The 24,469-nt window shown below is 42.1% G+C and overlaps 1 protein-coding gene and 1 long non-coding RNA gene across 4 annotated transcripts in view; one reads left to right on the plus strand and one right to left on the minus strand.

Moving 5' to 3' along the window:
* Positions 1 to 24,469, plus strand: part of nhsl2 (NHS-like 2) — a 118,120-nt gene that overhangs the window by 50,975 nt on the left and 42,676 nt on the right. The window lies entirely within an intron of this gene.
* The window catches only part of LOC138211972 (uncharacterized), a 6,149-nt gene continuing 1,159 nt past the window's right edge, over positions 19,480 to 24,469 (minus strand). The window contains exons 1-3 of one of the 2 annotated variants that reach the window (XR_011179384.1): positions 23,742 to 24,469; positions 20,177 to 20,270; positions 19,480 to 19,913 (exon numbers count right to left, since the gene is read on the minus strand). The exon at positions 23,742 to 24,469 is cut by the window's right edge and continues 1,159 nt beyond it. This is a non-coding gene — a long non-coding RNA (uncharacterized lncRNA). Of the gene's footprint in view, positions 20,271 to 23,741 lie in introns of both variants that reach the window. The other variant, XR_011179383.1, reaches the window with a different exon arrangement.

The following is a 24,469-nucleotide window of genomic DNA, read 5'->3' on the forward strand; positions in this document are numbered from 1 at the left end:
CCTCTTATTCAGAAATCTTTCAGCAAATAAAGCCACTTTTAGGTGAATGTGCATGTCAACATCTTGATTTGGGCTTGTGAACATTTCCCTCTCTGAGTTTCTTCAGTCGATATCTGCTCAGCCTCCTCCGTGTTTGACTGGCTCAGACTCTAAAACTCTGGAAGACAGCAGGTATTGAGCAGGAAGTGTTGGTCTCCGCTCAGATTCGACTGCAGCTGTTTTGCCTCCAGCTCCTCTAAAATACTTCCTCTGTGATGTTACAGGCTACTCTTAGTTATTATTTCTCTTCCTGCTCATCAGTTAGACGGTGTGTTCCTGCAAAGGAGGACGGAGGCGAGACGCTGCGTCAGAACGGTTCTGAAAGTTCAATACGGAATACTCTGTAAATTTAAGAAACTTAAAAACACGATGCGTCTCAGTGAACTTCTGGATTTAGAGGGTTTGTGAGCAGGTTTTTGTGGACGTGTCGTGGTGATGAGATTTTGACATCCTTGAAAAGAATAAGTCACACTGAGTCTGAGAATATTTACGTGATTCGACTGAGCTGTGATTCAGAGAGGAAGAACAAACATTTGACGAGGTTAAAGTTAAATGTCACCTGTTGCAGCTCCAACTGCTGACCGTGGTGATGAATCGGCTAAATCAGCAGATTAAACCGCAACTCCCCAGTTTCTGAAGAACTACAGAATGCACCTGTCGTTTTTACCTCACGCAGTGTCTTCGTCTCTGCACTTTTGTCTGTCTGCACACCTGTCAATTCTCCTTTGCACTTCGAAAACATCTGGTCCAAGTCAAGAGAACAATTGCGGATGAGAAAATATGGATTATACTCTGTTCCCTTTTAGAAAATGAAGGATTTTGTGCACCAGAAGAATTGAAAAAACATAAATTGAATGGGCTCCAAAGTTTTTTTTTAAATGGCAGCTAAATGCTGGGAGGAAGTGATTTAATGGAAATCGATTGATTGATTTTTCTCCTTGACACAGTAACAGGAACCCACTTGAGGGCAACACTTGTCTTTGTAGTAGGAAGATATGCACAGCAGTGCTCATCACGATGACGTGTTTTAGTGTGAAGCTGCTACTTGACGCTGAAGGATTAAACCAGACAGGATCCGTTTGTATTAAAGTTCTTCTCCTTTGCATTGTTTAAATCTCTAAAACCTCACCTCTGTTCATCAAAATGACATCTTTAGTTGTTTGTTTCTTCGATGTAACTCGACACCTTTGCCTTCGAAACGTGGGTTTTTGAACATTTTCACGTGAAAACTTTTCCACATATTCTCCCCATTTTATCACTTGTTGCAACACGTCATACATGTGTCATACATGTGTCATACATGTGAAAAACATAGGAAACAAATGTGTTCTTTCTGTCAGGGACTAAAGTGGAAACGCTCTGTCTAGATGTTGACAGCAACAGTTTCTCAGTGTTAAAATAAAGTGAATTTATTCTTGATAGACTTTACTAATCCATCATATATGTTTTATAGAAATGTTGAACGTAGAGAGGACGCTGGTTCAGCCATCTTGTTACCCTCAAGCATCCTTGTGACTCTGAGCTCGTCCTTGTTTTCAGAGGAGTTTGTGGAAAAGGAGAAAAATCAATCGTTATTTTTGCTGAGTCACAGTAAAGGCCTACAGCGCTCAGAGGGTGACACACACACACACACACACACACACACACACACACACACACACACACACACACACACACACACACACACGGAGGCTAAACCCCAGATGTAATTTCTGTCACCGCAAACAAACATTTACCTCATTATCAGAAAATCCAGCATGTGACTGCCCCCCCCCCCGCTCCCCTCACCGCCCCCCTCCTTGGTGACACAAAGTTTCCATACTTCTAATCACATTATAGCAACCTTAAAATATGTAATCAATGAATTCATTTTGGTTGCATAGCAACGCTCAGACCTGCTCTTCCGCCTGCAGTAAAACCCCCTCAGTGTTGCCGTGGTGTCTCAGAAGTGTTTCAAACCTGCTGAGACGTCTTTAACCTTAATTCATCCCGGATAGACTCGCTGCTCGGCCCGTCTCCTCCTCTTCCTCCTCCACAACTCTTCCTCTTCATCTTCCTCTTCTGCACCGCTGTGCTTCAGATCCAGTGTTCTCAGAGCCGCAGTCTTAATGGTGACTGAGCAGCTTCTCGCCGGCGCTGCGGGGAGTTTGGTGCCTTGCTGAGAGGAACCTCGGCTGTTGTATTTAAAGGTGGAGAGAGCATTAATCACTCGGGCTCTCTGCGGTGGAGATGTGCGTACTCAGCGGCCTCGCGGTCCCAGGCCAGCTCCTCCAACAGTTAGGCAGCCGTGGCTTCCAGATATCCGCTATTAATAACGCCTGTCATTGACTTTGTCGCCCTAATTCGTTCCTTGTACGTTTCCTTTTCATTGTCTCACTGCTCTGCGTATGGTTTTCTTTGTATACAGTCTTTCAGTGGTGTGTTGCTGCTTGCAGTCTCCCCCACAACAGTCCAACATGTTCCTCCTCTGATAACGGCTGAACGATGCATTATGTCCTGATTGTGAAGCTGGAAGGATTGTTTTTTTGTTGTTGTTGTTGAACTCTGACAGTTTAAATTCTCATTTTGCTGCTGTTAGATCAACGTGTGCTCCAGTATGTGGTCAGTTTACTGGCATGTCATCGCTGGGTGTGGTCACAGGAGCAATCAACGATAGACTGCATATGAAAATGGACGTCTAAACAGTAAAGGCAAAGTGAAAGTGCTGTAAAGTACAATACCGCTGATGGCCACTAGGGGCTGGCTCCAATAGACTCCCATTCAAAATCATGAGTTAAATTCCCTTCTTCTGATCAGTGTTGTGGTGGTTCGGCTTCAGAGAGAGGTATTTGGGGGCGTGTCTGGTTTGATTGACATGTGGGCGGGGCATGTGGGGGAGCAAACTCCTTCCCAGCTCATCTAAATATTGTCACTTCTGGCTCCATTAAAAAAACAAAAACAAGATGGCGACGGCCAAAGTGCCAGTGTTGCTTTTTGGGAGATTTCTCTGACCTGCTGCACTTTTATTTTCAGTTATATCTTTTATTATGTTTGCAGCTGCTAATTCAAACTGTGCATTTGGTGGCGCTATGAGCTCTCGTATAACTAAACAGGCAAACTTGTTAGTTTTACAGGGAATTCATTTTGTTGGATTGTCTGTTGTGGAATTTACCTCAAAAAGCAACCGCAGCACTTCTTGACTTTTCTCTTTAGATTTGTTTATTTTCAACAATGTACAGTAATCGACCCTCAGAGTCCTCTGAACATAAGAAAAGAGTCAAAACTGACCAAAGGTTAACTTAGTCACAAGAAAAGATGAATGTATCCAGATGCAAACACAGAAGAAGGACATTTCATTCACGTTTTATCAAAGCTGTTCGTATCTCATATCGACACACAAGGTGCCCTTTGACTCCTCATGTGGACGCACGATATGATCTTCACGCAACAAAACTTTTTATTTAGGATTGGGAAAAGATTGTGGATCATGTTGACTTTTACTTCATGGTGGATCTGAACTCTGGTCTCCTGTGTCAATGTCCCCTGTTTGTTCCCACCAACCACAATTAAATGCAGTGTTTGACTTTCCAGGAAGGAGAAGTGTCTGTGTGTTGTCGTGCATAAACTGTGGAGGCTCGTGTTGAATCCGATTATTCAGAGTTCACAGGATGTTTAAGGTGTGTTTGGGGATTTTCACTCGACCTCGGATGTTTGATCTGCGGGCGTCTGTACATAAAACACATGCTTTTTTATTTCCGTCCAAATCATCACAGTATGTTGAGGTTAAAGGATTGGTTGTAACCGACGCACTGTATTCACAGTGAAGTACTCATACAGAAACACAATGAGCGAGTGCTGCTGTCACTCTCGTCGCCTCCAGAGTTTTCAGGAAGCAACTGTTGAGGAGAGGAAGGAAAGCAGCTCAGCTGCACTGACAATAGACCCGACGGAGGGAAGAGGAAAAGGTGCTGAGAGCGTTTGAGTTCAGACGCTGGTTGGATTTAGAACGGTTTTATCGGTCCATCAAAACATCACCTTCATAGTTCTGCAATACCACAGAGTGCCACTAGAGGTTGAATCCATACACTCCCATTCAACTTCTCTCATGAAATACAAAGTCAGTACTTTTTTCCACTAATCATTTCAGTGTCATTAGCTAAAGTCACTCCTTATTAGTTTTTCCATCTGAAAATAATCTGTCATTAATTAGAAAATAAGCTTAAAAAAATAAGTATTTTCGGGGGCATGTCTGTTTGATTGACAGGCACAATAACACAACGTTACTGACAGTCTTATCAGGTGCGTTGACCACCTGACCGACCTCTTAAACACTTTGTAGACTCCTTCATGGTGAGGGCTGGAGGGGAAGTGGTGGGAAGGAAGAGGAAGAGGTAAAAAATAAAATAAAAGAAGGGGGAAGGCACGACTCCGAGCACCATCAGCTTCCTCCCTTTCTCTTTTCCGACACTGTGACAGAAAACGTGCCCACTGCTCTTTCTTCTCTCTCCTGCTGTATCTTTTTCGTCCCTCTCATATTTGTGTGCTGACACGCTCGTAGCCGCAGCCTGAATGAGTCACTGGGTTTACCTCAGTCGGCAGCTGGCCTCTCCTCCTCCTCCTCTTCCTCCTCCTCCTCCTCCTCCTCCTCCTCCTCCTCCTCCTCCTCCTCCTCCTCCTCCCCTTCGTCTTCTCCCCTCTCCCTCTCTGAGTTTACATGGATGTGAAAGTTTGTGTGCCGGGCAGCGTTTAGGAGTTCAGACATGGAGGTTTTCTGGACCCGGACGGGTGAGTTTTTATTTTATTTGGGAAAAGTGTGGAAAAGTTGGAGGCAGCGAGCGGAGTGGTACCGAAACGAGGAGGACGGCCTCTTCTCCCGATTAGCAGAGTCAGGAATGTTACACTTGACATTAGTGGGGGTAACATGACCATGCAGTGTGTGTGTGTGTATCGTCTCTGTGTGTTCAATGTTTGCTATTTTCAGGCATTTGGAGGCGGAAACCTTTTGTTTTTGAGCGTCACACATTGAGGTGAATGTCTTTGTGTTGAACTCTGACATGAAAGTCACAGATATGAGCAGCAGGAGCATCGTCGTACCTGCTGTTTGTCACTGACATCAGGAATTTCACAAGTTGTTTAAAAAAAAGGAAAACATGGAAATAGACAGAAAAATGAAGACATCTTGATTTCTTATTTTGAATCGAAAAACTATATTAAATCACTTTAAAAACATTAAAAATGAACCACAAAACATTTGGCTTTTTCCTTTTATTTACCCTCAAGTCTAGAGAAATCCCATGATACCGCACATAAACCTGACATCATCAGATATATACTCTGGCTCAGCTTGTTCCAGCAACAGAAGCCATTCATCAAATAGATGTTTTGCATAGATTTATACACATTCTCCAAAAATCAGCTATTCACACAGTGTTTGGTTAGAAACTTTGGAGCTTAGGAAGCTCAGAGCTAAAATCTTTCATCAATTGCTTGATTTAAAAATTGATCTGCAACTATTTTTAGCTATTTTCCAGGCAAAACCGCCACATCTTTCAACCTTAAATGTGAAGAATTTATGCTTTTCTTTGTCCTATATGATTGTTATTAAATATCTTTGGGTTTGATATATTACCCCGTCCTGTATGGCATCAATTTAGACATTTTTCACTGTTTTCTGACATTTCATACACTTAATAATGAATCATGTAGTTGAGTAAATAATTGGCAGATTAATCAACAGTGAAAATAATTGTTGCAGCCCTGATAAAGTTGTAGAAGCTTTCAACAAAGTTTGACTGTGCAGCAACAGGTTTGACTCACATGATAGAGGCAGACATGTTTGTATGCTGTGTGTGTGTGTTCGTGTGTGTGTGTGTGTGTGTGTGCGTGTGTGTGTGTGTGTCATCACCATTGAAAGGCTCTTTGTATGTTGAGGCCACACTGCAATTTGCTCGTCCTTTTTACCCTCGAAAAGTCTTCACATGCGACTGTTAAGGTGCAGGAAGGTCAGTCGAGGTCATCTGTGGATGTGTGTGTGTGTGTGTGTGTGGTATGTGTGGTACATACACACACACACACACATTTGGTTTTTGCGTGTTGCTGAAAGTGCATTTTGACTCTGGCTCGGCCCCAGTGTGGTTTTTTGTGCTCAGCTACAATGCTTTCCAATAGTGCAGCCATTATAATATCTACACACACACACACACACACACACACACACACACACACACACACACACACACACACACACACACACACACTGTTGACGTCCTCCTTCCCACCATTTTATACTGTAGTATGGAAAAATAAAACAAGGCATGAACCACAACACACACACACGGTCACAGTCACATGCTGGCAGCACATACACACAGTATTTCACATGCTTATACATCACGATGCACACACACACACACACACACACACACACACACACACACACACACACACACACACACACACACACACACACACACACACACGCTTCTCTCATCATCTCTCTCCTTCTTCTTCTTCTGCACAACCTAAAATGAAAACGAAAGTAGAAGCCATCGAATTTCCATGCAGATGAGTTTCTAAATGCGGCGCCTCGATCGTCGGCTCGGTCCGGCCGCGATGGACCGGGAGACGGTTCTGAAGGGACGATGAATGAAAGAAGGGAAAGGAGGTCGGTGGGAAGGAGGGAACACGTCGGCAATGTTAATTTGAACCTCAGTGAGCAGTTTAATTGTGGAGCTTTGTATTTTTGGCATGTAGTGAACAACTTTGACATATTATGAAGGCATCAGATGCAGCTTTATGTGCAGTAATGGTCTGACATGGTGAGACAAAAGGCCCGCCGACATACTCAGTAACCTGGTGTTGAAATGTCCTCGAGGAGTGTTTGATAAATGATCGGTTTTTGGACTCATCTCTGACATAGTTTGGAGTGTTTTTGCTGATTTTGTTTTGTGTCGTTTACGCAACACATTTTGCATCTTTTCAGTTCAAAAATACCGTCCACTCATATATTCAGACGATGGTTTGTTTGATCCTACATAAACAAAAAAATACTGGTAATATATGTTTTTACTGGGAAACGAGGCTAACTGGTTCCAGTCTTTATGCTATGCTAAGCTAATCACAGCTGACTGCAGGAAATGCAAAAGCACGTACTAATATTATTTTTCCTAGCTCGTAGATGTTGATGAGAAAGTGACGTAAAGCGACTTTGAAAACTCGTCTTACTTCATACACATCAGGACAGAGTTAAAAACAGAAGAAATGCATGAATATAATATCTATTCAAGTTCAATTCTCCACCAGAATAGTCATTTATTTCCATTTGCAGTAGTTTTATCTCCCAGAGACACATACTGATCTCAGTGGATCACTGCTGGCAGCTGATGTTGGACACATTCAGTGTCCGGCTGGTGGTTGACCACATTTTGAACACAGTTTAATCATCTCTCTGCTTACTGAGCCATAAATTAAATGGAACTGCTCCTGTGAAATGGGAACATAGTGAAATGTAGTCAGTCTTTCAGCAATGGAAAGTCATCTTAATAAAGACAGTTGAAACTTGAAATGCCAATTTATTGCTCACTAGAACTGGTTTTCATTTTTTGAGAAATTTCGTTTTTCTGTATTTGTTTATTTATTGGGAACAACACCAACGAATTAATGAAGGTTTGCCTTCGAATAAATATTGCAAGTCTACTAAAATTTACTTTTCTTTATGCATTAAAATTTTCCAGCTGAATATTTTCCTCCCACTTTACTGGCATTAGTTTGATGGTTTGCCTGATAATCATCGCCGTTTTAGTCTTATTCTATTTTAGAATATCTGTTTCTGTTCTTTAAAAGTCGAGGTTTGGCGGGTTGCACCTCCAAGGTCATGTTTTATGGATGTAGTTTCTTCAAACGTTTGGAGTCTCGGTTTCATTTGAGCTTGACCAAAAAACAGCCAGTTTTTCTCGCTGCGCTGCCCCACCCGAGGCGGTCATGTAATGAGTGATGGAGCGAAGCAAAGGAGATGGAGGAGGAGGAGGAGGAGGAGGAGGAGGAGGACACAGCTTCAGTTTAAGGTTAGAGGAGAAACAATAGAAAGAAAGGGCAGGTGATTTGTTCAGAGTAACGAGGTGGATGGCGGGCAGGTGCGATACATCTTCTGGTATAAAGTGCTGCATCAGGGCCTTCGACTCTTTGTTCATCAGATCTCCGTGTGGAAACCAACACGGGCTGTGCCTGTAATGTTTGCATATCGGACTGTGTGTGTGTGTAAATCTAAATTTAATGGCCGTGTAAATGATGGCTTTGACACGTAAGTGACTTTCCCTGAAGTGTTTTGGCTCCTTATCAGCTTGTGTGTGTGTGTGTGTGTGTGTGTGTGTGTGTGTGTGTGTGTGATTTTTCTGGCTTCTCAGTCCAACAATGTGTTTCTGTTTTTCAATTATATTTCTCCTCTATTAACCGGCAGATATTTACTTTAACGCTAACAGCTAACTGTTACATGGGAACATGGGGAACCAGCCTGCCTCATTCACTGTTTATTTTTATATTTCAAACAAACCAGTTCTCTAAATTTGTGAGTAAATTGTATTTTTCAAATTAGCGTGGTTGTTTTTTTTTTTTGTTTGTTTTTTTAATCTTTGGCATTTATGTCATTTGGGAAAAGAAATTACGTGTATGTGTTGTCAAATAAAGTCAAATTTATTGTTCCGTTACAAGCTCATCCGACCGTCTCGTCGCCGCTGTCTGCGTTTATTAGGTCTGTCTGTCTGTTTGGTGGCGAGAGAACAGGAAATAGATGGAGTGCTGTTTCCTGTCAAATCCTCTTCTGAAACAATGGCTGCTGGAAGTAATCTGACCGAGACAGCACAGCCCTCAAGGGCCTGTGTGTGTGTGTGTGTGTGTGTGTGTGTGTGGGTGTGGGTGTGTGTGGGTGTGTCGGCGAGGTGGTCTGTGCAACATCAATCCGCCGAGAGCGCTGCGTTCGGTGCCCTGACACAGCGTGGGAATGGGCGGCGGGATGAAAAGAAAACACTCTCGTCGTGGATGTGAGTCGTGGTGGGAGCCGGTGTCGGTCACCTGGTGCCAGCGGGAGCTTGTAGTTTGTCGCGAGACGAGGTTAACGCCATCAAAGCGGGCTGAAACTGCAGGAAGTGTGCCAAAACAAATCGGACGGCCTGGCAGCCTGTGATAAGAGGCCTCGGTGGATTATCGTCAGTTCTGACAGATGAGGCCAAACTGTCAGAGCGGGCCAGACAGGAAGTACAGCTCTGGACCTGGAGCTGCACAAGCAACAACATGTGTTATTGTGAATTTAGTTGGCAACTATAGTAAATATACCAAAAATATCAGTTATGGCGTGTTGAGAGTTTTTTTGATGTGCAAAGCAACAATGTAAGGCATAAAACTGAAAGTAAACAAACACAATGTATTCTACAATGAATATTTGGTTTTCCTGAAAAGTTATGAAGTCTTTAAAGTTGCATGAATGTTTTATTTTCTGTTTCAGGGGTGTAAACGCTGTATAATGTTATATGTTAGGAAACAGTTGCCTTTTTTACAAATCCAGCTGTCTTTTAGTGAAATTAAGTGCAATATTCGTTCTCCTTTTTGCTCAGCTTTTGGTCTCCACCGTGTCCAGTTGTGAACATCTGGCTCTTGAGCTGTTAAGTGCTTCGCTGTTTTCACCAGCTCGTTGCTAACTGTGTCTGTCTGCTGTTCGGTCCCGAGCAGGTCGTGTACACTGGATGTTTTTGAGCCTATTATTGAGCTCTTCTGCTGCAAACCAGAACAGCAAAGATGTGAGAAGGTTGTGTGACCTAATAGTATATACCATAGTAGACATAAAAATGTTCATTAGTGCAGCATTTAAGTTTCCTAAAGTTTGGATTTGAAAAAGGGTGCTCTTTGGACTATATGCTAGATTTCATGTAGTTATCGGGCAAATCCAGATGTTCTAATAATGTCCTTGTTTCTCTGGTGCGCCCTCTAGTGGAGTTCTCCGGTAACATGCGGCGTACAGCACAGAAAGGCCACCGTGTAAATAATTCCACCGTACTTCATGTAAATACAATAAGCTGTTGCTGAAATCACACCTCAGGTTTTAAATACTGCAGCCGGAGCAGGATTACAGTGAGTCGCCTGGCAGGAGGCCAAAATAAAAAGCACAGTAGCATCCCTCCAAATAAAGCTGCAGCTCTCGCTGCTGTTTACAGCATGAAATATTCAAATCATCGTGAGTGTTGTTCGGCATGAAATCTTAAAGCAACATCTTGTATTGTTGTTGTGTCGTGTCAGAAAGAGTCAGACTGTCCGCTGTCACGAAGTGTTTCCTCGTAACGTCTTGTAACTGCATTCAGAGGAAACGGTCTCCGCGGGAGACGGGACATCCCTTCAAACTTTTCTGTGTCTCTGTCACCGCTCGTCATCGTATGTCTTGTTAAACTTTTATTTTGAAATTCAATGGAGCAGGGCGAGTTGTACAGATGTGCTTTGCTTGGATGGGAATTGACAGCTGTGTGTGTGTGTGTGTGTGTGTGTGTGTGTGTGTGTGTGTGTGTGTGTGTGTGTGCGTGCGTGTGTGCGTGTGCAGTACACCTTGGACCATCTGTGTCCTGGTGTATACAGCAGTAGGGCATGTGTATTTGCTAGAGGGTCAGTGTGTGTGTGTGTGTGTGTGTGTGTGTGTGTGTGTGTGTGTGTGTGTGTGTGAGAGAGAGGTAAAGTGATAAAGGAAGATTGATGGACTACAACCGGATGAATGTGCTCTCACCTCAGCTGATGGGGTCAAAAGGTCACGGAGAGGGACCTTGGCAGAGGAAAGACGATGTGTGTGTGTGTGTGTGTGTGTGTGTGTGTGTGTGTGTGTGTGTGTGTGTGTGTGTGTTTAAATTGTTTCACTCATATTGTGAGGACCTGCCTTCTGGACAAATACAAACCATTAAAGTGAAGGTTTGTGAAAATAGTAGTTATTGTCGGGTCATGACTGTAATGAAACATGACTGTGTGTGTGTGTGTGTGTGTGTGTGTGGCAGAAGGTGACCTGGGCAGGGTTGCGAAGATGAACGTGTATAGCCGTTGACCTTGGGAGACCTGTGACATCACTTCCTGTCTGTTTGCCGCAGTCTCTTACTCCGGGGCGAGAGAAGGGGGGCACACACACACACACACACACACACACACAGATACCGATATGCCGGCGCTCCCTCTGTTTCTCGTGCACAGACACACACACATGCACACACAAACAAACTTCCTGGCATGTCACAGACGCTGCTGAGTCAGCGTTGTGGGTTTCTGCCCCGTGACATCTGCAGTGTGTGTGTGTGTGTGTGTGTGTGTGTGTGTGTGTGTGTGTGTTTGGAGTCTGAAATTGAGTTTACAACTGCAGTTGGAGAAGTGACACACAGTCCATCATAACGACCCGCACGTGAGTTAGTGTTGAAGCGGTTTGAGCGACTGCAGCTTGTTAAAAGTCTGTTCACGGTTTCAACGTCTCGCGTGACATAAATTTCGTCGACCGCACAAATCCAAGAGGATCAACACGGGCCGTGCACGTTCCAGAAAAGTAAACTGGATGCTTTTTATTGCTCCGTAAATATAATATATTTCATGATCCAACATCCTTGTTGCACTTTCCCATACACTCAGGTTTTGCTTGCAGACTTGAGATTTTTTGTTTATCATGTCACACACCTCGTTCCCACCGAAACACCTGACAGCAGAGGACTGTGTGTGTTGAGCTCCAAACAGCTCGATTGACGCTGTTTTCTATTAACATGCTTTTAAATGTAGCAGCACGACTTCCATAAGTCTGTGACCTCAACAAACATTGCAAGACAGAATTTATCTTACGATCCAAATGTTTTTTTTTTTCGCAGTTCAAACATTTTTACTTGCAAACTTGATTTTTGGTAATGAAAGACACACAAGTATGTTCATAGCTTATCTTTACCTGCTTTCAACAAAAAAGACACAATCGCCATGACGAAAGAGTAAATTTGCATTATTGGTGAACATAAGCAACAATTTCTGCCTATATCTGATTCAAGATTTTCATTTTTAGATCGGGTTGAGTCATTTTCTGTCAACTTTACGATACTTGAAGCTTTGAGTTGTGTTTCGATGACTTTTAAGTCACTCACTGTTTTTATTCAAATCAGAGAATAAACACGACATTTTGTTTTTATATAAAAATAATTGTAATTATCTCTGAGAAAAGAAACCTTTTGAAATCATTTTTACATTGGATAATTGGAGATTTATAACAAAGCCATGTTGAGGCAGAATGATTTACAGCACATGATAGATTGAAACAACTCTAACATAAGAATAAAATCTATGCTAATAAAATGTAGTAATGCTGTAAATCAATCCTCCAGATTGTCTAAGACGTTTTCTTAAAGTGGAATTAAGCAGTATCAAAGCTGCTGGTCTTATTAGTGATAATCTAATTTGTTTATGGTAATCACAGTTCTGCCCTCCGCATGAACATCTCACTAATTTGTTGTTGTTTAAAGCTGGTGGCGCCTTCAGACGGTTCACGTGTGTCTGACCTCCTTCTGACTTCCAGGATGTGAGATTATCGCTGAAGGAGAGTTTTAAGAGGATCTGAAGGGATTCTCGTTTATTCGGAGACGAGCAGAAAATTAAGATAAAGCTCACATTTGGTTTCGGGCGGCTCGAGTAACACACAAAAGTCAAGAAGCTCGTACGCAGCCAACGGTGCGGCAGCAGAAAATGAATGACATCGAAGATCAGGAATCTTACTTTGGAAAACAGTCTGAAATCATCAGCTGCTTTTTAAGGCGGCTCATGTTGCAGCTCAGTGGGGTTTTTCTCCTGAATATGACTCTACTGCTGCACATGAGATCATTGTGGATGTCCTGCAACGTATTCGTATCAGAAAATGTAACCAATCTGGATGTGTTGACTGAAGAAGGCCTCATTTTAACTGTTATTTAACGTATATGTGGAACACACAACAGGCTGCTTTGCATAAATGTAGTTGCACTTCTTCTCTCCCGGGAGCAGCTGAGTTCAACTGTGTTCATTGAACGCGGCCCTGCTGCCTTAAAGACGGCACTCAGGGGAAAAGTAGTCAGAGCTTTTCATATCGGCAGAGATGACTTTTGTTCAACAGCAATAATATCATGTTAACTTCTGTTTTCAGAGTGTTTGTGAGCAGCTTTGCTTTCCCTTCACGGAGTGTAGAAGTGTGCGGAGGCCGTGGGGCAGAATCTGACAGTGATTCATGTGTTTTCATTTTGTGCTGATGAATACGACCTGCATGTGGCATGTTGGGAACGGTGGAGTCCGATGGAAGAGATCACAGTCAAATTTAAAGTTTATTTTTAAAATTGAAGATAATAATCAGCTCAGCGGGTTTCGTATCGACGAGCAGATCAGTTCATTTAAAAGATGAGCTCAGCCTCTCTGTTTAAATCTGATCACAGCAGCTGAATTTTTAGTTTTGTATCATAATAAAGGTTAAATTGTAGACTGTTGTTGATTTCAGCCTTTTATTATTATGTCCTGAATACCAGTGAGTCATTTCATTTGTCTCTGACTGCAGCTACAGAAAAAACAACGTGCCATTAATTCAGAAATGTTGTGTTTCTATTCTAATAAGTTTGAGAAATGTATTTTGTATTTAACCCTTTGACACTCAGATTATGAGGCGGTATCTTGAATGGAATCGACATATATATATATATATAAAAATCCAACTGCTGTTGTGGGCCAGCGTGTCTATTTCACGCTTTGCCGTGGTACGGGGTTGAAATCATGTACGAGTCCAAACCTCATAACACGTTTAAAATCACACACTCAGATACACCTGTCATGTTAAAACCGCTGTGAATGAAACAATTAGTCATTCATGCTTATGTGTGTGCGTGTGTCTGTAAATGTGTGTCTGTGTGTGCACCTGCTGGTGTCCGAGTCACGCGTCACTGCAGGTTCAGCCAAATCAGCCTGTTACCGCAGCAACCGCGGCATAACAAGAGCATGCATTGGAAATAATGGTTATCAATTCTAAAAATACACTTCATGTGAAGGGTTTTGGAGACGAAGCCACCGTGTGTGTGTGTGTGTGTGTGTGTGTGTGTGTGTGTCATGCTAACGATGTCTGTGTCCGACTAACCATTGCAATCAAAGTGACGCAAATCTCTGCGTCAGTAATTAGCATAAAATTGGATCTTTGTTCCTGTTAGCAAACACGGTTTAACACATCCAGCTCTTCAATTAGGCCCTCGACTGACACACACACACACACACACACACACACACACACACACACACACACACACACACACACTCACACACACACACACACACACACCTCCCCATTACACTCAATTCCATTACTCCACCCTCTCGCTTATCCCCCATTTTCATGTGTGTGGGTGTGTGTGTGTGTGTGTGTGTGTGTGTGTGTGTGTGTGTGTGTGTAATGAAGGAGATATGACAGAAGGAGAGGATGGAAAGCTCAGAGGAACGAGTGAGTGACAGCAGAGAAAGAAAGAAGTAATGGAGAGAGAGTGAGAGAGACGGGGGAGAAATTTCAAGAAGGAAGTTGAACAAAGGATGAAATCCGGCGAGACGTGGAAGAAGAGAGAGAGGAAGGAGGAAAGTGATTCAGAGGAAGAGGGAGGAGAAATAAGTGAGAGGAGGGAGGGCGAGGATGAATTGTGGCTCATGTCACTATAAATTACTTCCAGGGTCTAATCGCTGCAGACAGCCGGGTCTCTCTGTGGAGGAATATGCTCTCTTTTAGTTTGTGTTGATTTAGGAAGTGTATTTGTGGGATTGTGTTTGTCTTCGATTCCTTCAGACAACAGAGACCAAACTGTCTTTTGATAAACTGTCTTTCAAATGTGTGTCAAGGTATGAAGTCTGAAGAAATAACACAGACTCTTCATATTTAAAGTCTTCAGGTGTTTTCCAAGCCGTGTAGTTTTTGCTTTAAGGTAAAAGTGTGTTCAGGGATTTTTTTTTTTTTTTTTAGAATTGGTGACATTCACAGTAAAAAAAATATGACATAAATTTGCTTTTTAATCCTAAAACTTCCAGCATCTTTTCTTTGGAGTATAATTTAGCTTCCACTTTTTTTTGGTTTTTATGCCCTCCTAAAATAATGAGAAGTTAAAGCTTATAAAGCTGGTGCTATTCTATATTTTATTGTAAACAAATCCTATGAAAACACCAACAATGTGCTCGTCTGTCTCTCGGTTTGTTACAACTTATTCCACTTTTAACAACACTTTTATCCACTTATAACACTTTCATACTTTCCATCGTCCTTTTAGTTACACTTACATACTTTTATTGCTCTTATCTATTCTATCTAACCTTTTATCCTTCAACTCCTATTTAACGCTTACATTTTTATTGTTATTATTTACATTTTAATATTACAGCTTTTATCTTTTAAATGCATTTCATTTTAGTTTCTAGTTATATTTTAACACACTTAATTTCCTAAAAATAGATAGATAGATAGATAGATAGATAGATAGATAGATAGATAGATAGATAGATAGATAGATAGATAGATAGACAGACCTGGTAATTTCCTGTGTGCTGTTTAATGTGGAAACATCTGTCTCTGACTCACAGCTCTTTTAAAAAAGCATGTGTGTCTGAGTGTTCTCGTGTGTTTGCAATTAGAGACTGAAGAAGTAAACAACTTCTTCATTTCAAGAAATGACTTAATGCACTGTGTTTTCTCTGCGTAAACCCGAGATAAACAATACCTTTGCGTTTCATTAGCGATACTTGAGCCTCAGCGCTTTGGCCCTCGGTGCTGTTTTAGCTTTGATTGTTCTCTTTGATGCTGCAGAGGATGAAACTGCAGATCTGTGGGAATAGAATAGAAGTACAATTAGAATTTAACAGAAGCCTCTTCACAGAATATCTGAATAATTGATGCAGTTTGTGGTTTTCCTCTGTTGCCTCTTTCGTGTTTTAAACGTGCTTCTCCTGCAGGGGGCAGCACTGAGCTGTGCAAAAACAAGGGCCACAGGCTGCAGCAGTCAGACACTGCACAAACACACCCACAGATAATAAGAGGTGGCGCACATGAAGCAGACACATGCTGAGTTTTCTTCTAATTTAACCACTCAGACTGAATCGAACTCTGTCCACACCAGTGGGCACATTCATTATCAGCTTTCATCTTGCTCTCCTCACAAACACCCTCCTCATAAGAATTTCCCTTGCATCCTCTGCGAGGTCTTTAAGGAATATGTTTACTCTGTTTCCTCCGTTATTTCGCAGAGAAATGTCCAACACTTCCGGCGTGGATGAAAGTTAATGGGCACTCGGGGGGGAAATGTTCTTTCAAGTTGAGAGAACGTCCATGAAATTCAAATTTAGGAGGCAAAAGAGGCCTCGACGATCAGGAGAACCTGATTTTTCATTTCATTCTCTTCATAGTTGTTCTTTGAATTGTCATGATAATGCAGTGATGAGACACTGGCAGTAGACCTGGCTATAACAGATCATCCTACGTCCACAAAACCTGGACCCTTGTATACATTTCATTGACATCTAAAGCTCAGGATATTTTTTACGTTTGTTTAACATTGAAATAAACTGCAATCCTGCAATATTTCAGTCACAGTTGTGTTTGGATAAAAGTGAGAGCTTCCCACTTACAACTGCACAAAATGAGTGCTGCATTTAGATTTTCCCCAAAGAAACATGGATCTAAGTAAGTGCTCTTTTTCCATGTTTTATTAGGAAACTAGGAGCAGATTTTGGTCAGAAAACAACACTGCTGCAAGAAAACAAAACACCAACTGATACTGCAACAGAAACCTTTGATGGTTGGAGGGTCAACTTTAATAAGACGGTGGCAGCCTACTCTTCTTCCAGCAGCCGTGGAGAACGTGCGACAGTCTGTCAGGCTCTAGTGTTTCAAATAGACTTTGAATTTAAGCAACTTTAGACTTTAGACACACAATACAATGTGTAACAAAGTCACAGAAACTGTTTGGACAATAATTACCTAAAAATTCTTGTTGGACAAATGAGCTAAAACACTAAATATTGCACCAAAGAGGCTTAAAACACCAGTAAATACTGTATAAAGTAAGAGCTTGAACAACCATAAATACTGAAATCAGAACTAAAACAAGTAAATACAGGCCCAAAAATAGTAAATATTGGTAAATACTGAACCAATCTAGGGCTAAAACAACTGTACATACTGGATCAAACTGGCGGTAAAACACCTCATAAATAATGGGTTAAACTTGGTTAGAAACATGTAAATAGTGGATCAAACCAGGACTACAAGACCAGTGATAGTAGACCAAATCAGGGACAAGACAATATGGGCTGAACTTCACTAACTTTGGAAACAAATGCTAAATATTTGTCGAGACTTGTCATTGTACAGATAATATATATTCAGATCTGAAGCGTGAACAAGATATTGGTGGTAAAATTGAAATGTTTCCTCGCCATCGCAAATCTAACTTGACACACTTCTCACACTTGTCCTGTCACGGCTCGTCATGCGTCCCCAGTTGTCCATCGTGAGCAGGACCGCCGGCCTCCTGCGTACCTTTCCCGCTGCAACGCCTCTGATTCACACTCACACTCGTTTAGCCACCAGGCTGAGTGGGCTGCTGTGGCACGAGCACAGTCACGAAAACCTGGAAAATGAAACGACTTTATCCGGCTGCCTGTGTGACTCAGTTCGGGGTTGGCAGCGTCCAAAGGTCGTCGCGTGCTATTTCGGTGTCCGCCATCCAGCATGTCTTCATTTCCTTTCGTCCCACTGGTTTGGATGTTTAGTAAAACGTATTAAGTCATAGTGGGGATGCCAGTTTTAATTCTTCAGCCTTTAGTAACTCGTGATTTTTGATGACGCCTCTGTTATCGCCGGTCACCCAGTTTTACTGAAATCTGTAGGAGTTGTTTTCAGCTGGTAGTTTGTGTATTTTCACACTGGTGTAACTTCCTCTCGTGTTTTATTATCTCGATAGCAAAGAGACTTTGAGGTCAGTTCCATTATCTTCACCGACCTGTGCAGTTACTTGGTCATAACAACGAAAGGTCGCCGTGGATAATGTCGCGGCTCACGATGCCTGGTTTATATCGATAATGACACCCATGAACCCGACAAGCGCTTAGTTTCAGTCTGCGTGTGGTCTGTAAATCTGGTTTACGGCACGTCTTTTATTAACTGGCTTACACACACACACACACACACACACACACACACACACACACACACACACAGGCTTTGTTTCAGCAGAGCTTTCAGTCAGCGATGACAGTGTTATTTAAGACGCACATAAACATATCTGCCGACCACCGGGCTAATACAAACAGCGGCTCATAAGCCCGTCATTCACAAATATACGTACACACAGTGTGCTGCTCTGCAGCCGGATAACAGCCACTTTACATTTTCTCACGAGTGTGTGAAGGATACACTGATGTATTTTTATCATGCGTGCACCAAATCCGTACAACTGTGTGGGTGATAAAATGAAAAAATATAAGCAATGGCTAACACAAACTCAACTGTGTGTGTGTGTGTGTGTGTGTGTGTGTGTGTGTGTGTGTGTGTGTGTGTGTGTGTTCGGTGATAACAGCTTGTCTAAATCTGTGTCCTCCCTGCCGACACTCCGACGCACACAGAGGGGAATGAATTAGTAATAGGCCTTCGAGAAAAATAACTTCATGCAGCACCTCACTGGTGTGTGTGTGTGTGTGTGTGTGTGTGTGTGTGTGTGTGTGTGTGTGTGTGTGTGTGTGTGTGTGTGTGTGTGTGTGCGCGTGCATGCAAGTTTTTCATTCTCGACCGTGTTGAAGACAGACACGTTTTCTGCATTTGTGTTTGTCGTCATAACTGTGTGTGTGTGTGTGTGTGTGTCTGTCTGTCTCTCCCTGTTGTGAGAGTGGGCGCGGCAAAAGTATCACTCTGGTGTTTGTTATGTGTCAGCTGGAAGTAGCGCTGGCTGTTTCAGTCCTCTCACCTCTCTGTCAGTGTTTAATGATGGAGGTCAATGGGTGCACTCTTTCAGACTCCAGTAATTATACATGTTCGTCCCCTTTCACGCCGAGACAGCTCCAAGTGTGAATATCTCACGTTTTGCTGTGGTGGACCGGTGTGACTATTTCACGCTTTGCCGTGATAGTGGGTTGCCGTGTGTGTAACTACACTTCGGCTCAAACACTGCCACTGCTGTTGGTTCGATTCCCACTTGGCTCCAATCAATGCATGCTGTGATGCATTAAAGATTGTTAAACCATTCCTCTAAGTCAGAGGTTCCCAAACCTTTTTTTTTTTATCCCCTTTGGAAGCCGTAAACAACATTAGTAATATGAACTGTCAGTTGTATTTCATGCATGCTTCTCATTTGGTTTCAGTTCGTTCCAGATCTTTGAATCACTACCTACTTCTATTTTTTTCCCCAGTGATTCAAATAGTAAGAAAGTAAGTAAAGATTTAGTCAATATTTATTTATTTAGAACCTTTAAAAACAAAAGTGCTTCAAATTAATAGCATAAAAACAAACAAAAGAAAGAAAATAAACATACACAACAAAATCAGTCTTACTAAGTAATAAAAATATAGTTTGAAAACACACAATTCCTCTGTTATACAGCAATATTCACGCATTTCTTTCAAATTCGATCCAATTTATAGGCTTTGTATTATTCATTCAATTCAAATAAAGTTTCACACTGAAAAACCAAACTTACAAATGTGCTCATTTATAAGTCTTTTTCTTGGAAAGGCACTTCAACAGGACATAATCCTGTTGTCTTTGTGGGGATTGACCTGATGAGCTTCATCCTGACATCCATGTTCATCCATGTTCTGTGTCCACTGAACCAGCCTGCCACTGCACTGCACCTCTTTCCAGAACAATCTTTTCCCTTTTCTGAAAACGAGTGAGGAGAATGAGGTTGTATTTTGTTCGTTTTTTACCCCTGAATCTGCCCAGTGATGCCCAGAGGCTTGTGTCTCTCCTCCATCCAATCCCTCCATCTTCCTTCATTTTCATGTCACCGTGGTTACATAAGGGAGGAAGGGAAAAGAGAGACATCTCCTCTGAGGAGGACTGAGCATGCTCTGTGTATACAGTGCGTACGCCCAGGTGTGTTTGGCTGCTGCTCAACTTTTAATCAAGAATTAATTGTTAACCTGAAAGGAAGTCAGTGTCCCCGAAGACGTTTGTATCCGTCAAAACAGTGTGAGCTGCATGTCTGAACGCCTGCTGGTCCGAAGATTCCTCAGACTGTAAAAACATAAACCAAACAGTTAGATCTGTTTTCAAAACAGTAATAATTACTGTGCATTTAGCCTTCAACACTAAACATGGGATGCAACCAATTATACTGCATGATCTGCAGATTTTTTGTTTTTTATTGTAAATATATTTTCTACTTTATCATTGCTTTATTGTAACTAAACTATCTTTTCTGTTTGCTTACTTACTGTATGTCTTGTTCATCTTAAATGTAAGCCTTAACTTAACTTAACTTAACTTAACTTAACTTAACTCAACTCAACTCAACTTAATAAACATATATTTATAACTACTTTCAGATGGTTGAACATGCACTCAGACCCGCAAATTTGACCCGCAAATGTTGTTGTTCCTTGAACATAACAGGAAGGTTAACATGTTTAACATGGCCGATAGAAAGTTCGCCAGCAGCCAGTGTCACCAGAGTTTTCTGAATATTTTCCAGGCAGCTTTACTGATGTGAACCCCGTTCTTGTTTCCGGCATCAACTCTCCTCAAAGGCAGCATATTTCCTCAGAAGTTCATCTGATTGGCACATCACGGCCACCGTTCTGACTATTCCTCCTGTGAAGTCTTCTTCTTCTTTTTTGGTTTAGTGACAGGTTGTCTTCTTTCACAGTCGTGAATCAGGTGACAGGATGTCCTCCTCTGATGTCTTTTATCTGTCACAGCAGGAGGAGGAAGTCAGCGTGAGGGCAGAGCCGAAGCACGACCTCGACAACCGCTCCGGTCGTTTTATTTTGTTTGACCAAGTCGCTCCGTGGTTGTGTTGACGTTCAGCTTCTGCAACAATTACTGCTGCTTCTAATGGCCCTGCAACATGCACCGTGGTGCTGCTGCGCCGAGGGGGTTCGGACCTGAGCCTGAATCCTGCGACACTTCCGGTCTGTGAATAAACCTCGTTAGGTAGACGATGAGTCCTTCCTGTGTTGATGTGCAGCGAGAACAGTGAGAAATCCTTAGTTAGCAGACAGTAATGGTGATGTCTCAAAGGTATAACGAAAACTAACACTCACTATCTCCTTCTCTCTCTAGATCGTCTATTTACAGTAATTTATGCCACGTTTTCACAGAAGTCCCTGAGGCTTGTGTGACTGTATTACCTAACTCTCACGAACACACACATACACACACTCTCACCCACACAAGATCATACATTTAACTTCTTAAAGTCCCACATCTTCAAAAAACTCAATGTTTGACTTAGCATCAGCAAAGCCAGAGGAGCTGAGTCCTCCAGTCCCACGACACGCAAATCACCAACCTGCACACACGCACACGCACACGCACACGCACACGCACACACACACGCACACACACACACACACACACACACACACACACACACACACACACACACACACACACACACGCACACGCACGCTCATGCTTTAGTGAAAACCATGTTACCTCCTCTCCATCGCAGTCTTTATTGTCCTGGTACATGAGGACAATTCAAAATGTTTAAAGATGTGATTCCAATTAATGCAATTCGAGTAGTTAGAAAAATTCCCCTATTTCAAACTCCACTGATATTCAAGCGATATCTTTAAATAAACCTACAGTAGTTAATTAGTTTGCAAACATCTGTTGAGAACTCAATTAACGCATCGTCTTTGAAGATCTTCAGTTCTGTAAATGTGCAAATAAGTCTCACATTCCTAGACGGTGTGTACCCATCTAAAAACAATCATTGTCAAAAGAAATTGCGATTAGAGATACAAACTCCACCCCTTTTTGGGCATAATTCTAAGTTTTGAGATCAAAATTAGAAAAGTTTTTTTTTTTTTTAATCACTAAATACCACTAAGGTGTTGCTGGATAGAAGTCACCAATGTGTTTATTGTGTGTTAAACAGAGGGCACGAAAACATGTTCGTTTTTAATGTAAAATAACCAAACAAAGCTGCAGATATGTTGGATGCAATCAACACGCTTCTGTTATTTCCAGTAAGTGCAGAACGGCAGTGTGCAGTTTGAGATAACACTGCAACGTGAAAATTCACATACTACACAACTGAGTGCACGAACATTTGAGACAAAGCCGTGATTTAACTTAATCTCCTGTCGCAAACCTCCCTCCTACACACACCGCATATCTGCAAGAAAAATGTCTGATGTCTTATGCCAATAGTTTTGATAATGAAAGTCAGGGTCCTTTCAAATGCACAAACACTTTAAAGTTATTTTTGACCGACTGTTTGAAGATATTTTGTTTACAAGATGTGAAGAAGTCGTCAGAGAACACACGCTACTCGAGGTTTTTACTGCTTGAAGTATATTGCTGACTTAGAAATGGTAAAAAAAAAAAAAAAAAAAGATACTTTTTCCAAAAAGTCAACTTCCCTAATGGGATATTTAGCTCGCAGCCGGAGCCATGACACAAAACATGCAGCCAGTAAAACACAGATTAACCTAAGGAAGAAACAATACAAGACAGAAACGAATACATCCAAGACTTCAAATACAAAAAACAAAAAAATGAAGCTAACATTGGCTCCGTGGTGAGAATATGTGTCTGTTCTGCAGGACGTCATAAAGCATGCATGGTCGCCTTTGTTCCGCTCTCGGCGGCTGATGCTAACTGACGTGCACTTCCGTATCATAAACAGTAGCTCTCTCTGGTGGCAGCCGATTGTGTTGAGTGCGGCTTAGGAAGATGAAGCCGGTCGCTCGGAGGGTGAAATTGTGATTCCATGCAGAGTGGCTGGCGTTTTGTGAGAGGAGGCGTCTGCTTCAGAGCAAACACGACGCGATAGTGCCGGTGGATTCGAAACAAGCATCTGTGCGTCTCTCTCTGCCGGGAACCGAGCGTTTTTCTTACATTTCAGCTACTTGGCGCTTCAAATCGAGAAAATAATTTTCCACGCTGTCCTCCTTCACAAACACGTCGGAGTTGATGTTGATATTTTGGATTTTTGGGTGTGAAGCTGAGCAGAAGAAGGTTGCTCGCTGTGTTTTCTCAGGCAGGATTTGACATTTCTGTTTCCAGTCTCAAATAAAAGGCGGATCGCCTTGACTTTAGTCAGCTGTGTTCTGTGAAGCGCTGTCATCTAATGATAAAATACTGAAGGAAAAAAATGAATTGAATTGAAGCCCGAGAGACAAAGACCTATTTTAGTCTCTCGGTCTTCTGGGGGATTGATGTTTTAAAGAGGCGGCTGCCTTCACAAAATGAGATTTAAAAGCAGTAGCAGTGAGTAAGTATGAAACTGCAGAGGCTGCTGTTGTCTGGCTCTATGTTTTCCTGTCAATACACCTAAATAATTGAGTCAGATTTATTCTTAGATCTATTTCACTGGTACGGTTTCGTGTGGATGTTGCCTGGAGTGACGTGTCCATTACAGGCCCTTTGATTCCCACACCTTCATTGATTTTCGTTACCTGGTGGTCAGAAATTCTAGACTTTCCTTCACATCAGCTTGTTGATCCTCCTTACATAATTTTTAGTGTGACTCACCAGATGTGGAGCGGTGGCTGAAACACCAACTGTTCTTGACGACCTCCGAACAGCAAACCTGCACGCTAAAACAAATGGCAAGTTTTGACCAAAAAATGTGGCTGATGCATTGTGGGAACAAAGCTTGCTCTGTGGGATGGAGATCGCACGACAACAGGATTTACAACCATACTTTTGTTGTGATGACGAAACTTGACCTGCGACATGTTTTCCAGCTTTTTACTGAAGAATTCCAACTCGCATATTCACGTTTCCCAAAACTACAATCAGGTTGTTTTTTTTCCGGGTTTCTGGAACCAAGAAATAATGTTTTCATGCGCAACACATAATTAGAAAAATGTGCTTGTAACCTCAATCACTTTTATGTCCATCCCAACTAGAAATGATGCAACTTTCTGGGAATGTTTTCAGCGGGAAGTTTTGTTCTTTAAGGTCGGATAAGAACCGTGAAGAATTCTACCACAAAACATCTGTTTGATGTTTTTAAGGTACGTTATCTCTTAAGGTCTTTTAAGACGATCTTTGTCGATGTTTTTAAAGACTGCAGTCGTCCGTAACACATTTCTCTGTGTTTTCCAAGTGTCTGAACGTGATTTGTCCCCTTCGGGTTGCCGTAGAGCTGGTTCAGTTGATGGACTCTGACCTTCGGCACGTGTAGGTAATGTTAAAGCTAATGCTAATGGACACGCGGTTACACCTGTCACGGTTGTTATTTAGGATTAAATCGG

Source organism: Embiotoca jacksoni, unplaced genomic scaffold (genome assembly GCF_022577435.1).
Source record: "Embiotoca jacksoni isolate LCO1_2020_lvr unplaced genomic scaffold, fEmbJac1.0.p SCAF_51, whole genome shotgun sequence".
In the NCBI taxonomy this organism is placed as follows: Eukaryota; Metazoa; Chordata; class Actinopteri; family Embiotocidae; genus Embiotoca; species Embiotoca jacksoni.